The following is a 17580-nucleotide window of genomic DNA, read 5'->3' as shown; positions in this document are numbered from 1 at the left end:
AGGAAGGATAATGTGCGTAATTGAGACTTGTTATAGGGAGTTATGGCAGTGGTAATAAGATTCACACAGCGTTAGTTCAACAAGATATATTCGGATATAAACGGATACAACTCAATTGCACATTAGGCGCGAACACATACAGAGAGACCACTAGCGTGCACCGGAAGTGCGCGCGCACACAATCGACAATCATCCAATACAATCGATAGTATCGAACAATCGATACAGGATTATAGCAGACAGACATAAAGAAACTATTGAGCACACCCTTCAACACTCCCCTTTGCTCATAGTTGCAGGCCCAATTCTTTAGTGAACTTCTGAGTCTTTATACGGTTTAATCCTTTGGTTAAAATGTCAGCTACATTTTCAGAGCTTGGGATGTGCACATAAACTATTAAACCCTTGGATACACAGTCTTTGACATAAAAGTAACGCACTTGGACATGCTTTGAACTTTCAGCAACAACCTCGTCTTTGGACCATGAAATGGCTCCCAGGTTATCACAAAAAATCTTACATGGTTGAGGACAGTAAAAGGATTGCCCTAATTCCTTCAACAAGGATGATACCCATACAACCTCTCTAGCTGCTTCCTGCATTGCAACAAATTCTGCCTCACATGTTGATTGAGACACAATCTTTTGCTTCCTTGACAACCAAGACACAGCACTGCCAGCCAGTATAAAGACATACCCACTCCTGGATTTTCTGTCCACTGTGCAACCTGCGAAGTCTGAATCACAAAACACCCTTAAAGTTTTCCCAGTCTTTCGATAAACAAGTTTCAACTCTTTCGTTTTGAGCAAATACTTAAACACACGCTTCACAGCTCTCCAATCAGACAAAGTAGGATTTACACACTTTTGACTTAGTTTACCTATGGCACATGCAACATCTGGACGGCTTACCGTGGCAACATACATTATATGACCAATGGCTTGCTCATACAATTTTTTATCAAAGGGTTCATCACAATCAATATCAAAACCAGCTTCACACTCCTTAGCTAAAGGTGTTGACACCCCAGTCTCGTTCATGATATCAAATAACTCTAACATTTGACTCACTTGGGCAGATTGGTCGAACACAACCGTCTCACTGTCAGGCATAGTTAGATGAACAGAAAGAAATTGGGTGTCAGAGCCCAACATTTTGACATCCAACTTTTCTTTAATCTCGCCCTTAAAACCTTCAATCATAGACTTTTTCCCAACAATCAAAAAATCGTCAACATACACAGCCACAATGAGATCCTTAGTTTCATTTACATATACACATGAATCACTCAAACAAGGTTTCAAGTCCATACCCTTCAAAATATTGTTTATGTGTTTGAACCACATTCTCCCTGCTTGCTTCAACCCATAGAGACTTTTCTTTAGTTTGCACACATATTGGTTCCTATTCTTTCCCTCAATTTCGAAAAATTCAGGTTGCTCCATATATATGTCCTCATCTAAGACACTGTTCAGGTAAGCGCACTCAACATCAATGTGTTCATAACACCATTCATTCTCAGCACAGAGAGCAAGTAAAATCCTCAATGTTCTGCGTTTTACAATTGGACTGAAGGTTTCAGTGAAGTCCACCCCAGGTCTCTGCCAGAATCCCCTTGCTACAAGTCTAGCCTTAGGTCTGTTTGAGTCCCTTTTAATACTTAGAACCCACTTACAATCGATCACATTTGTATTTAACGGTCTCTTGACAATGTCCCAGACATCCTTTTTGTAAAGGTTCTCTAATTCAGCCTCCATAGCTAATCTCCATTTTCCAGATTCATTTCCCCTTAAGGCATCATTTACAGAAATGGACACACACAGATCTTGAGCCCTACAAATCATTGCAATGTTCCCACAACAAGAATGAGTCTTTTCTTTTCGAAGTCTGGAAGACCTCCTAGGGGCAAGTACATTTTCAACTCCCAAGTTAACCCCATCGTCAAGTACCCCCTCATGATTTTCATCTCCATTCATCAAGTTCTCCAAGAAAAAATCACCGTCTCCTTCCTCATACTCACCATCACTCTGGACTTCAGGCTCATCCGGGTCAAAGGTCCCTTCATCATCCACATGCCATATCCAATCATTACATCTCCTTGGAATGTGAGTGATTTCACACACCTCTTTACACGGGAACACCCTCTCCTCAAAACGTACATGACATGATATAATGACACTCCTACTTTTGGCAAATAGATTCTGTACCCCTTCACTTCTCTATCATATCCCACAAAAATACCTTCATCTGCCCTACTGCCAAACTTATTTCCAGTTGGGCTCACCAGATACCAGACCTTACAACCAAACACCCGCAATCTAGAAAGCTCCCCTTGGATGTCAGCCTTCTCTCCTTTCCATAATTACAAGGGAATTTTGTTCTCAATTGCAGACGATGGACACAAATTTCTGATATGACATGCTGAACTTATTGCTTCAGCCCACAAGAAAACAGGAAGCCCTGCTTGAATAAGCAAACACCTTGCCATTTCCACTAGTGTTCTATTGGCACGTTCAGACACACCATTTTGCTCGGGGTTTCTAGGCACACTTTTCCGATGCAGAATACCCTCAGCCTTCAAATAATTCTCAAACTCAACACTTGTGTATTCGCCACCATTGTCTGATTGAAAAGCACTTATTTTCACCTGATGCTGAGCCTCAACCTCTCTCTGGTATTCTCTAAAGCATTTAAATACTTCACTTTTTTTTCTTGATTATCCTGAAATTTGTGAATCGAGAGAAATCATCAATGAAAGTCACAAAATAATGACTTCCCCCCAACGATTGACACTGTGCCCTGCCACTTACGTCACTGTGGACAATTTCTAAAGGGCGTTCACAATTGTGATGAGCAACTTTCGGAAATGGCAACTTAGTCATTTTATCCTTCACACAGACTTCACATAACTCATCGTCCCTTTTGGAATCCTCTTTCTTGAGATCAAGACCTGGGATTCTGTTCATAGCACCTTCATGGCGATGTCCTAATCTCTCGTGCCACAACGTACTCTTGAAAGCTTTGGCCTGAAATACTTCAATTTCTGTGCCACCATTGCACTCATCGTTGACAGAAACGTTTGCGACGTAGTTCTCATCTGGCTCAGTCTCTAAATAATACACATCATTCTCCACTAAGGCATTGAACAACACATCACCGTCATCATGCTCTCCAATCGCTTCATTTAATCTGAACACGGTCTGTACACCTTTCTTCGCCAGCTGACTGACAGACACAAGATTCACGTCCAACTCAGGTACCCACAGAGCATTTGATAGTGACAAGCTCCAGCCCCCACAAGAGTTTGCTAACTTGATGACAATAGTTCCCTTCCCCTTCACGGCCAGACGTCCCTTTCCAGTCTTTACTTCTCCGGTGGCAGGTTGGAAATCGAAGAAGCGGTGACGGTCTGGCGTCATGTGGTTCGAAGCACATGAATCTAGGTAACTAACACACTTTCTTTGGGAGCAAGCCAAAGCAAACGCAGATATGAGTCCTTTAAACTTCGGCTTGTCCCCTCCTTTCTCGTGTCTCTCCCGTGACTCCTCGCCTTTTCCTTTTCTTTCCTCCGACTTGTCTCCCCTTGGCGCACCACACTGGTAGGAAATGTGGCCCCACTTACCACACCTGTAACACTTCTGATCGCCAGTGCTTCTCTGCTTTCCGTTGTTGGCTGCTCTCGTCCGGCTGAACTTCCGCGCTGCCAACGCACTGCCATGTTCAGAGGACTCCGCAGCATTAATCCTTCTCTCCTCAAGCAGAAGGTCTGACTTCACCGCCCTCGACGTCAGTCTCTCATTGATCTTTGTTATTCTCACATACGTAGAATACTGTGGATCTTTCACGAGTCCCGCCAATATAAAAGAGGCCACAACATGGTCTTGGAATACGATGCCATTTTTGGTTAATTTACCGCAGAGCTCCTGTATCCTCCCAGTGTACGCTGAGATGTCCATCGCCTCTGTCTTCTCAATGCTACCCAGCTCTCGGAGACACATAGCTATATCCATGGATGTAGCCCTCCTATGAATCTCTTCTAAGGTGTCCCAACACTCCTTGGCTGACCTCAAATGGCTGATGTCTGTGAGGTACTCCGGGCGCACATGCCGGAAAATGTATGCGCGAGCCTTGTTGTCCTTGCGCATATTTTCTGGTCTCTTCAACTCGTCTGCACTCAGCCCCGGGTTGATTGCGTCCCAGCAGTTCAGAAAAATCATCGACGCCTCCGACATGGTCCTCCAATATTCGTAATTATCCTTGCTCAGGATTGGATTCATTTGCCTATCCGAATCCAGCAACTCATCTTGATCCGCCATGGTCTCGCCTTTTCTATTATGTCCAATTTACCGAATCACTAACGTCTATCGCCACACAGCACGATCCCTGGGCCCATAACCTGTTATAGGGAGTTATGGCAGTGGTAATAAGATTCACACAGCGTTAGTTCAACAAGATATATTCGGATATAAACGGATACAACTCAATTGCACATTAGGCGCGAACACACACAGAGAGACGCACTAGCGTGCACCGGAAGTGCGCGTGCACACAATCGACAATCATCCAATACAATCGATAGTATCGAACAATCGATACAGGATCATAGCAGACAGACATAAAGAAACTATTGAGCACACCCTTCAACAAGACTGAAAATGTGTATTTCTATACATTTTTTATGGTAATGTTTCATGGGTGGGATCATCTTTGGACGAGTCTTGAAAAATGTTCACTGCACAGTGCCATGGAAGATGAAAAATAGGATTTTTTCACTATGGTTTATGCTGAGCTGGATCAAACTCTTCATAATGATTCTGCCTATGCCTGTATTTATTGAGATGAATAGAACTTATCTGAAAAGTATCCATTTGGTTTCATTGAAAATCTTCGTGAAAGTTACACATTACGTACATAATTCAGCCCTCTCCCTCCTGTGTCCTTACCTTACCAAGTATTTAATGTACCTATTTAAGATTGTTTGAGGAGAGTTAGGAATTTTTTTCACTGATTGATTGGCTGCTTTAATTGTTGAAATTTCTACCCCTGATGCTGCTTAAAACAAAGATATAAAAATTGAGTGGAAAAAAATTTTGCTGTTCGTGTCAATTATTTTAGATTGTTTTGGGATAAATTTTCATTTACTCTGCAATCACTGGGTGCTTGAAAAGTTGAAATGTATTCTTTCGACCAATGTAAAAATTAGAGATATAAAGAACACTATGAGAAAATTTTTTATTTCTCATCTGTTCATATTTTAGGTGGTTTTGGGACTGCATGTTTGGAATTTATTCACTGAATGTCTAGCTGCTTGAAAAATTGAATAACTATTTCTCCTCATAAACAAGGGCATACCCAGGATCATAACAAGGGGGGGGCAAGCCAAGTTCTGACATTTGAAAAAATAGTTTTATTTTTCTTACATATCTTATACTAATACATATCATTTTTTGTGGTTTTAAAGAAAATTTGTCGAACACCTTAATTTCAATTCAGTACTGATTTTTCTTGAAGACTTTTGAGATTTTTGCTTCTAGGGGGGGCAGCTGCCCCTTGCTGGGTATGCCCATGCTCATAACCCAAGTAACATTGACCGTTGGGCCTCGGTTGGGGAACCGTAGTCACGGTTGGCTCATTGTGGGTGGATATGCCTACCAAATTCCGCTGTTGGCCCAACGCAAATATTGTTCGTCGGCCCAACGAAACGGTTTATGCTGTTGGCCCAACGGAAATCCCCAACGATGGCCCTACGAAATAGATTATCATTGGGCCACCGTTGGGACATCATACCATTTCCTCAATTTCCGCCATGAGAGCTGCAAACAAAATCCGACAAGATCTTCAACGTAGAGATGGGTGAAATTCCATTGTAATCGATTTATCGTATCAAATGGTTATCGGATCAGTAGCATCTATTCATTAAAAAATAGGGATGGCATAATCGCTTGCTTTGACAGTCAGTGCTATCGACTATGTGCAGGCAGAATAATTATTTTAAGTTAATTTTTTAAGAATATATTATAAGATAATTTTTGGAAATTATGTAGGTAAAACTCTTTTTTAAGTAATGTTCTGCTAATTTTCTGGTGTTTTCAGCATGGTATTTGACATAAATGGTTCCAAGAAGCGGAGGCTTCTTTAATGCGACTTGTTAGTATATATATCCCGGAGGGCACATGAAAAATTGTAGACTTATAAGATCTGTCTGTTTCGAGTCTAAACTTAACCGATGGAAGTTCGATATGGGCCGTGAATAAGCACGATGTATACCTCGATTGCATACGTTGCAGGATACGGTTCACATGTTTCCCTAGCAACCTAACAACCAAGACTTGTTTGGTTGTAAGGGCTTTGTCTTTGTGATAGCTGTTAAATAAAATAAGTCGAGTGCTTCTAACAAAAATAAGGCATTGACCTCATTTGGTAAGTCTTACAAAACTGGCATTCCTAAAATCATGTTACCTTAAACAGATAGTTTCATGGAATTTTAAACTTTTCATCATTAATTTAGATAGATCGATATGTATATTTTTTCAGATTGTGGCATATCTAGTATAAGTGGAAGTTTTAATGAAAACAGTGTTTCAATGGACAAAGTGAGTGATTTAGTCCTCTCTGAAGAGAATGAGATTGAATTTGTATGAGTAAACCTAAATAACAACTGCACAATTATTATTTTATGGAAAATACATCAACTATTATACTCAATCAGTGTTTCTGGGATTCCTATTAATATCCCTAAATCTTGCACTTATTAATCCAATTAAGTAAAATGGACTAAACTTAACAATTTCGTTACCGAAGACCAGAAAATAGGAATTGTGAAGGCAATTGAATCAAATAATTCTCAGGGGTGTACATCTTGCAGTGTGACATGTTTGAAATTAAGGAGGATTTCTTTGAATTACCTCTTAGAAGTGGTACCATTGGTATATTTGTAGTAAAAAAATTAGTACCTGGATGCAAATTGCAGTCCACCCAGATTTTATATAATTGTGTTTTGTTACCCTACAAAGAAGATGGACAGTTTTTGTGTGTGCCATATTGTAATATGGAAAGGTGCTGTTGAAATTTTCCTAATTTTGTCCTAATTTGTGAAAATAAAAGTTGGGGACCTTCTGAACTGATATTGATTTTTTGTTTTCCACTTTTAACCACTGTAACCTTACTTTGTCCTATAGCATTGATTGTTAATGTATTTAATTTCATTTTTATTTATAGGGAGTTAAAGGTAAAGATTCTATCTACCGGTATCATATCAAGTGAGAAGGTAAATTAATTTAACTCTCATTCTATAAAAATGAGAAATGCCAGTAAAATATAGCTTTTGTTGGGAAACGGATGGCAGAATTTAAAAGGGCCAACGGTGTATCGTTGGAGAGGGGTTGGCCTCTGGTTGGGAATACGAAGGCCCGACTGTAATGCTCTGTTGGCCCATCGTTGGTTGGGATACGGTTGGCGAGGTGGCCAAATCATACCATGGGCCAACCGCTGTGTCCCACCATCTGCCAACAGAGGGCCAACCAAAAATGTTACTTGGGAAAGCCTTAAATACTTAGGGAGTATTTTTTGCTGCTCATGTGAGCTTAATTCACATTGCTTAAGAAGAATATGGAATTTATTCAGCAATAGGGTGGTTTCCTTCATCGAAGAAAACGAAAGGCATTGATTGCGATTCGTTACCCACCATTAGGGTATTCATAGTACACAAATTATTTGGTTTTAGAAATACCGGTTTAGACGAATGGCAAGGGCCAAATTTTATCCTCATTTGAAAAAGGCAAGATTGGTGCCCATGCGATGCCACTCCACGTGACGTCACAGGGACCTAGTTTCTACACGAGAGGATAGGAGTTATACATCGTCTGAGGTTTCCAATGCATACAAGAGGCACAGAGCTCAGGGGAACATGTCTTAATAATAACCTATTAAAACTGGCTAAGGTCGGAAAGTTTTCTTCGTTTGATAAGGTATTAATAAACCTTTTTTAAGCCAAGCGCTACCAGATAGCATGGTACTCAGCTACCCGCTAGCATCCTGCGTCGTATCAGCGCTCAGAGCCTCTCCAAGGTCACCTCACAAGGTGGGAGGGGGAACCAGAAATGCTTCACATGGACTTTTTTCCCATCCTTCCTACTTAGGTTTGCAAAATTTGTGCTCACCGCAACAGTTAATGTCCACTACATGCTGCACTCCAGGTCACCATATTTCATTCAAGACTGCTAATTAGAAACATATTGAGCATAAACAGAAGGTATAGAGACAAAAAACAAGAGTTTGGGTTTTACTTCTGTTTATTTTCCTTACTGGTCTATACAATACAATGGAAAAAAGAAAAATGTGATTACATGAAAGGAAAAGCAAAATATGTAGTACAAAAAATAAATGAGATGTTGAAGTAACAGTAGACATTATCAAATAAAAAAACCCATGGCAATGTGGCATCAAGCACACATGATATCATACCAGGTGAATTGCAAATAGGAATGGCATATCATCCACAATAAATTGGCTGCAAAAACTATCTTTAAAAACCTGATATTATCCATACAAAACAGAAACTGAATTGATTATTCCTTGATTAACTCAAGAATGGCACAGAGGCAACAAATCAAGTGCTACACAAAAACACTAGGATCATACAGAAGATTTGGAGAATAAATGGAAGGAATAAATAAACAGGTCATGGTTACAAAATTAGAGACTCTTGGTTGTATCTACCAATATAAAACATTTTAACAAAGGATTTGAAAGATTCAAAATTAATCCAAGCAGGAATCTTGGCAACAAAATAATATATATAAAACAACAGGTATTTACTTGTGGCATGGTACAATAGGTGAGGGTCAATGTTGGCTACCCCTCAAAATCCCAAATTGGCTAGCCCACGAAACTTAATATGGCCTGCATTGGTTACATTGATCACCACATCATTAAAATAATCTGAATATATAGTTTACTCCATGAAACTCAATTTTGGCTACCCTTTAATAATTCCAATGGTAAATGAAAGAATTCACTGATATTTTAAGCCTCAGCAATAGTTTTCACCCTAACATATTTTAAATAATAATTGTTGGTCTATATTTTTTACCAAGAGGAAAATATTTAACAATTTCATCCATCCTTTCCAACCTTAACCAGAAAAACTTTGATGCTCATTAATGATATATGTTAGGCATCTCTGAATAAAGAGGACTATATATAGCTAGCCTCAGTGGCGCCGGGGTAAAGTCCCCGACTGCTAACCTAGAAGTCGCGGGTATGAATCCCGCCTGGGTGATTTGACCACCATCCAGGACATGGATGTATGTGATTGTCAAACAAGTTAATCGTAAGAGAGGACTATCTAGACCTAAATTCACCTGTGAAATAAAGACGACATTGTTATTATTATTATATTTATCTTGTTGTTAGTGAGTTCTTATTGCTTTCAGTGGTTGCATTCCTCTGCAAGCAACCAAATCAAGAATGCAACAGTGCATATCTTGCGTAACCCCAGATACTTCTTCTATGTCAAGGGAATTTAAGTTCATATTGGGTCAAGATGTAGAGACACCAATGATATAAGATAAAACAACAGAGCTCCAATAGTAAATAGTACTAATACAAATATAGTAAATGGTAAGTTCCGATTGTAAAAAGTACTTTGCACATTAATCTGCAGCAAAATTAATAATTAATGCTAAAATAAATTTTAATGCAAAACATATATCTTATTCTAAAAATAATCCAAATCAGCATGGGAATTTATCAACAACTACCCCGGTTAATCACAGTAAAAAATTTCTAATAACCCTGTCCTTCTTGAAATGGACCTTATTTGAAAGTTGTCTTAGCCCTAGTAGAAAAAATTGTGTTCTTTTGGTGTTCTTTATATGTTCATTCAGTGTTCAAGTGTTCTTTTATGTTCACCAATTTCTTGGTGTGTTCTTTTGATGTTCATCTCAGTGAACACAAAATGAACATTTTTCTTTATGTTCATTTTGTGTTCCCTTTGAGTTCATTTTATGTTCACCATGGTGAACACAAATTGAACATTTTTTTATATGTTCATTTTATGTTCACTATGTTGAACACAAAATGAACATTTTTCTTTATGTTCATTTTGTGTTCCCTTTGAGTTCATTTTATGTTCACCATGGTGAACACAATATGAACATTTTTTTATGTGTTCATTTTATGTTCACCATGGTGAACACAAATTGAACATTTTTTTATATGTTCATTTTATGTTCACTATGTTGAACACAAAATGAACATTTTTCTTTATGTTCATTTTGTGTTCCCTTTGAGTTCATTTTATGTTCACCATGGTGAACACAATATGAACATTTTTTTATGTGTTCATTTTATGTTCACCATGGTGAACACAAATTGAACATTTTTTATATGTTCATTTTATGTTCACTATGTTGAACACAAAATGAACATTTTTCTTTGTTGTTCTTTAAAATAAACCAGTATAAAAATTCTCATTCCTTGGAGGTGATTGTGGATAACTGCAGTTCATGTGTCATGACAAGTAGCTTTACATAAAACAAGTAATACAGATGATTTTGGAGACTTTGTCTACCAAAAATGAGTTTGAATTTCGCCATCTTGAAATCCACAAAACTGTATTTTTTTAGCAGTTTTCCATAATATTTCTAGAAATTTAAAATAATGAATTACCGGGAAAATTATCCCAAAATGAAGGCATATCATCAAAAAATGGACATTGAACGATCCGAGAATGCAATCAAGGAACACCTGAAAACACTCTCAATATGTACTTTATTGCATACTAAACAGGGATAAGGCCTGAGCATTTGGCTTCTACTATTAAGTTCGTTTCTAATAAAAAAAAGCTGAAAATAAAATGATTTGAAACTTATCCAAACACTGACATCTGATTCGCAAAGATGTGAAAGTGTTCATGGTAATGATGGGACTTCCGTGAAAGCTTTTTCTTTGTTGTTCAACAAAATGTTCTTTTTATGTTCATTTTGTGTTCTTTTGATGTTCAAAAAAGTGTTCATTTTGTGTTCAAATTATGTTCACAGACGAGTGTTCATTTTGTGTTCTTTTTATGTTCTTTCTGTCACAAAACACATAAAAAGAACAAAGTGAACATTCGGTGAACATAGAAGGAACACAATTTGAACATTAAATGAACATAAAAAGAACACTGAATGAACACACTTTTTTCTACTAGGGAGCCCAATGATATAGCTAACCATTTCAAACATCATTTTCTTATCTTCCTTGAAATGACATTTCATCCAAATCTTGCTCCCCAACTACCTAGAGGACAATACCCAGTCATCTCAGCTTCTAATAACATTTACCTATGTCCAATATGTGAAAAGGGAAGTTAAATTAAGTGGAGTCCCAATTTGGCTCTATAAAAGGACTTTCTGGTGAGCTTGCTGTATACATATTTATTGACTCTGTTCTTGATGGCATAGATGATAATGCAAATATAATTAGCATCTGTTATATCTTAGAAAAGTTTTTGACTCTGTTGACCATGTTAACTCCAGTGCTATGGACTAAGAAGTATTGTAACAGAATTAATTAATGATAATGAGTATGTAATATGTAACTACATATTTCTTGTGGAAAAATGAAGAAATGGTCGTCCTCGTACCTGGAGGTTATCAGAGGGGTTCCCCAAAGGCTCCATCCTGGGGCCACAGCTATTTCTGTTTTACATTAATGACCTACCAAACCCGAAGGATCGAAGTGAAGGTCAGGGTTTTTGGAGTGGATCGGAGTGAAGGTCAGGGTCAGTAGTAAGGACTCACCTTTGTTAAGCATTCCCATGACGTCAAAACCCTGACCTTCACTCCGATCCACTTGATGTATGTTTTCGTCCTTCACTCACTTGTTCATCAAAAAGTTTCCCCTCCCACTCCCCCACACCAATTCCATGTGTCCTCACCTCCTACCGTGGCCTGGGTATACATACCGAGAGTGTACTGAATTTTTCGCCTTGATAATGACACTTACGTTTGAAACCATGGTCGGTGCTGAGTGCCTCGCAGAAGAAGAAGAATAAAAGAAGTCACAAGAAGGTTTTCTCCGTTGTCTCCAGACAGGCCTACATATATGAGGTTGGTATGTCAGTGTATTGAAGTTTGAATTACGTCTGGCATGTGATTTGGACAACATTGATGGCTTCCGGGATGAGGGTGAGAAACTGGGGGGAGATGGATTTATCACTGAAGAGGGTAGAACTTTGCAATCTACCTTATGAATTGACGCATTTAGCACAGAAAAACGATTTGAGAGTGGTATTGGACTACAAGGGGCTTCCTGCTTCTCTGCTTTATAACTATGCCTCTTACGCACAAACTGCCAAGAAAACAAACTTGAATCAGAGGAATTATTTTCTGAGGGGAAAACATTTTGCGGAGAAACTGAAGGGTCGAAATATAGGGAATTGTTATGTGGTTCAGGAGTGGCCATATTCATCTGATTTGACATAAGAGAATTATAACAGTGGTTGGTATTCTTAGAGGAAGTAGTATCAACCATAGGAGAAGAAGACATTGCAAAATATGTGGAGATAGGCCTGTGCAGAAGAGTAAACGGTTTGGTGGCGGTAATGGGAGAAAAAGGAGATGTACAGGCAGAGGACTTGGACAAAGGAGGTAGAAGAGGAAGAGATGAAGGAGGCTGCCGTTGGCCTCGAAGAGTTTTAGGAGAGACATGAGAATTTAAATCAGACGGCTTAGGCAGAAGAGATGGAGTTGAAAGAGGCTGCCGTTGGCCTCGAAGAGTTTTAGGAGAGACATGAGAATCTAAATCAGACGGCTTATGCAGAAGAGGAAGAGATGGAGTTGAAAGAGGCTGCCGTTGGCCTCGAAGAGTTTTAGGAGAGACATGAGAATTTAAATCAGACGGCTTAGGCAGAAGAGGAAGAGATGGAGTTGAAAGAGGCTGCCGTTGGCCTCGAAGATACGTTGACTGAGAGGCCATAGAAATTTTAATGGATGGCCAAACAGGAAGAGGAGGTACAGCAGTAGAACAGGCGAGAGCAGAATTCTGAAGTGGTGGCCATTGAACCACACTATATTCAGGAAGAGAAATACACTGGGTAGGGGGAGGCTGGTTTTTACTGGAGACAGAATTCATAAGAATCGGCCAGATTGGTGGTAATGGAACTGGATGGTCAGTTGTAGGAGGTTTGCTAATTTCAGGGGCATGCTTCAAGGTTAATTTTTCTTTCTTTATCACCCCAGAGACATACTTTTCTACACTACCCAACAGGCAGCAAATACCCTTAGGAGTGAGGTGTAGACCATCCCTAGACAGCAACTCCTCCTCAGGATGATCTGAAGCCAATAGGAATTGTGGCCAATTACTGCAGAAGAAAATGCCAGCCTCCCTAATGAGTGAAAAATATACAATTTTAGGCCTAATGACAATTTTATTTTTCATGATACTAAGTAATCTATGCAGTCAAAAAAATAAATGTAAAACGTAAGACCAAGACATGTCTTCCAGATGATACTATAGGTAGCAAAATTGTTGAGGTATTTTCTTAATAACATTGTTGCACTGCTTTTTTAAGCCACTGTAAAATGGCAAGAAGTAAAAGTAATATTACCTCCCACTGTACTTCCTTAGCAACTCATTTAAATGTTGAGTACGACAATTTATCTCCTGTATTTTTTCCATCATCACCTTGGGCTGTTTGAGAAACCTGTTCAACCCACGGAATAGAACACTTGATATGTGAATTCGTATCCGTGGGTTGACTAGCCTTATTTTTTCTACCAGTCTTTCAATATGATGCAGGACCTGATGAGGAGTTTCCCCTGTTTCAGATAAAGATAATACAGGAACATATCAATAACCTATGCATTCCTAAACTTATTTTAGCTATCATCAACAAACTGTGAAAACATATTGCTCCAAATCCATTGGTATAACGGTTGCGCTTATACTCTGCAGGAATGGCCATCAGGTTCACTCTGCATCATTCCATAAATCCTCATAAGTATTGGGTATTTGATACTAAGAAACATTATTTTGACAATCTAGAAACACCTTTGCATGAGGAGTATCAGTAGCTATCAAGAGTATGGGCATAAAGTAAAACACAATTATGTCAAGTAACACACCAAGTGATGTAAAGCATTAGCAAACTGAGATAGATTTTACACTTATTGGAATTCAACTCACCCCCAATCAGGTTATTTGTTCCGAGATGTAGAACAACATCACGGAACTCCCTCGTGGCCTCAATCATACTCCCTGCCACCTCATTCACCTTCATCCCAGACAAGGAAATGATGTCGAATTTAATGACAGGGAAATGGTGAGAATAGTGGGGTGCATATTTCCACTGGGAAGCCCCGATGACTAGCACCCGATGTGGCATTTCCAACCTGAAATTTCAACTAGTCCAAAAGAAATATAAGTTAGCACATTATTGTACCAAAATTTAGCCATGATCTCCACCACCCTCCAGATGAAACCCCTGCAGCGAGCACCACATCACCTGGCAGATGAAGATGTATTAAGAAACCATCCAAGCAAAACATAACATCCTAGCATAATGAAATACTGACAACACCATAAGCATTCTACCGACACATTCCAGGGAAATAGCAATTACTGGAAAACTTGGCAATCAACAATATGAAGTCCACTGTCGAAACTCATTGACCTTGAATTAAATGGAATCAACATAAGAACATTAACAGTGGTATATCTATAGAGTGGGCTATAGAGGTTATATGGCAATATGAATTTGAATTGACATAATGCAATGGAAACAATTTCATCTCTCTCCAGACCCTCACACGAGAATCGTACTCACAATTATTAGGAGATGGGACGCGAAGTAAAGACAAGGAAAAACTCACCAATTTCTTGTAAACAAAAATCAATTGTCAAGGAGTGATGACACAAGGAATCAAACTGAAGTTCATTAAAATTGCACAGCAATGAAAATGAAAGCGAACGCTACCGTAAAATTTATGTCCAATACAAGCATATTAAAAATGAAAGTACAAAAGAAATACGCAGGGTAGGTGAAATGATTAGCAAATTAATCTGGGATGCAAACTTAAATACATGTCCGACAGTAGGATATAAGACGTAAAAGAAAACTTACGAGAGCTACAATTAATTTAATATAAAATACATCATTCAGGAGAAGAAATACAATTCATTGACGTACATTACACCAATGATTAATCGCAATTGTATAGAATTTACCTCTAAACGGAGAAGATACCAACTGAAGGCCGCGTGAGGATAATGAGAAATGAACGAAATCTGTAAGTAAAAAATGCGAGATTATAACAATTATAATGCGTTCAACCAGAAATAGCCGCTAATAAAGGGATGAATTTCATGGCGGCATGTGTGACGGTTTTGACAAATTCGCGATAACTGCCAGCAAATGAAAATAAGATTCTAAAAACGCCAATTCTAAAACAAAAACTGTAAATTTTAATCGTAAATTAAGGATTAACAGGTGAAAATGAACCAACGACGGCAAAACTTTAGACACGCGGCCGGAAAGAGAAAATGAACGTGAACTTGGTCATTATTGACTAAAGAAGCTGCATCATCCCCAGAAAGTCACTTAATACAGTACCTGAAACAGTGAATGTAAATAATGTAGCCGTTAACACGTAATAACAAAATGAGGAAACCGCACAACACTATGGTTAAGTTAACCGTGGCGCCGGGAGAGCTGGGGAGAGCAATGGGTGCATTCAGGGGGAGTGATCGCTCCCTGATCAGTGAGCGGACTGTGACGTCAGCGCTCACTGAGCGATCACATCCCTCCCATGGTGAATGCTCAGTGAGCGCTTTGGTGGGGAACTTGAAATGCAAAACATTCAATATGGCGCCCAGCGCTTGTGTTTACTTTCGTGTAGCGGCTGCGAAATATCCTTTAATTCCTGTGATAAGTTCATACCTTGTGACTTTGTCCCGAATATATATCACTCTTAATGTACGGGCCTTAAGGATTTATCGCTAACAGTTCTTTGCGAGTCGCGTGATATTTATTGGAAATGCCTTTTGTGTCAATCGTCCAAATATTTCGTTGGGAATCTGGCGCCTGACAGTGAAGTCTTGAAAAAAGAGGTTTTTGCACTAAAATGGACGTCTTTCCCATGTTTAGAAAGCAATAGTTTCACATTTGCTAATTCCGTGAAATCCGCTTCTCTTATAGTTTCTTGAATGAGATTTAATAATTGATCAAGGACAGCAGTAGACGTTATTATCACAACAAACTGTTTGTGAACATCGGGTGACTAATGATGAAGTTATATCTCAGCATTACGGGACGTAGTGTGGCGGATGTTTTGAGGAAGTGCTGGTAAACCGATCAAATTAAAAAAAAATGCTGGTTTTATCGTACTAACCAAATCTGACATTACTTTTGAAGTGAGCTATGTGCCACATGAGCTTCTAATTGAGGAATGGACTTTGAATGTGCTCGGGTTAATGTTCATGTTCCTGCTGATGACAAACAAATTTTTGTTATATCTTCTTGTCGTTCGCCAGCGAGTAGTTTTAAGGGTTTTAAAAATCGCTGAACAACTTGCTTGATGCCAACTTTTTATTGACATAATAGATTTAGCCTCTAACATTCAACATTTCTAGTTCTGTCTACTTTATGTATGCCACTCACTTTGTCAAAGGTCACATGAAAGGTTGTACTCTTAACCCTGATATCACTGTAATATATGTTTCTCTACCAGAAGACCAATATTTATAAAGGTAAAGGACGCAAATTTGACCGTGGGACATCGGCTTTATGTACGATCATTCTCGCGTGTGTTATAGAAATTCACCGCTTTACACGATGCAATTTTGATTTTAACTTCATACAGACTTCAGCTATTGCGCAATGACGTCCCCCGTGTAAAACGGCCTGAAGGCAATGTTGAAGCCATGGTCCTTAATTACTTAGTTAACCCGGGAGAAAAATTACTCACGCCTTATTTTTTGACTAAGCGGACAAGTAATACCCCGCGATTTACGTATATAGATATATTTCAATTTATCTGAAGCGTATGAAATATAAATAAAGAATTAAAAACACATTTCAACTCGAAAATCCATTTTTCAGCGAAGGCTACATCTGAACTTTACCTGGCTTACGACAAAATTCCACCGCAGAATAATATTTTGGCCACCTAATTTAGTAAATAAATACGTAACAAAAGGCCTTCTGCCAATCGCATTTAATATGCCTACATTACGTATAAGTCATCCAGCGTTCGATACGTTACAATGTATAATTAATACGGCTGCTCGACTCGACAGTTCTTCGGCACTATTTTGAACTCGCGCCGCCGCTCACTGGCCGGTGAGCGAGGTGATCATACTCGGAGTACGCTCACAAATATGGCGGCCGCTCACTAGTGATCGGATGGTGAGCGGTCGCATCCAGGGGGAGAGCGGTGGTTCGCTCACCTTCCGCTCAGTGAGCGGAGCTCCCCCTGGATGCACCCAATCCACCCAATGAGCGGCAATGAGCAATGATGAGGAGTTACGAAATAGTACCACAGTGGCGCTGCCTTCCGAAGAAGGGGCATTTCCCGCATGTAGTTACTCATTTGT

Source organism: Ischnura elegans, chromosome 10, assembly GCF_921293095.1.
Source record: "Ischnura elegans chromosome 10, ioIscEleg1.1, whole genome shotgun sequence".
Lineage (NCBI taxonomy): Eukaryota > Metazoa > Arthropoda > Insecta > Odonata > Coenagrionidae > Ischnura > Ischnura elegans.
Note: the sequence above shows the minus strand (reverse complement) of the source record.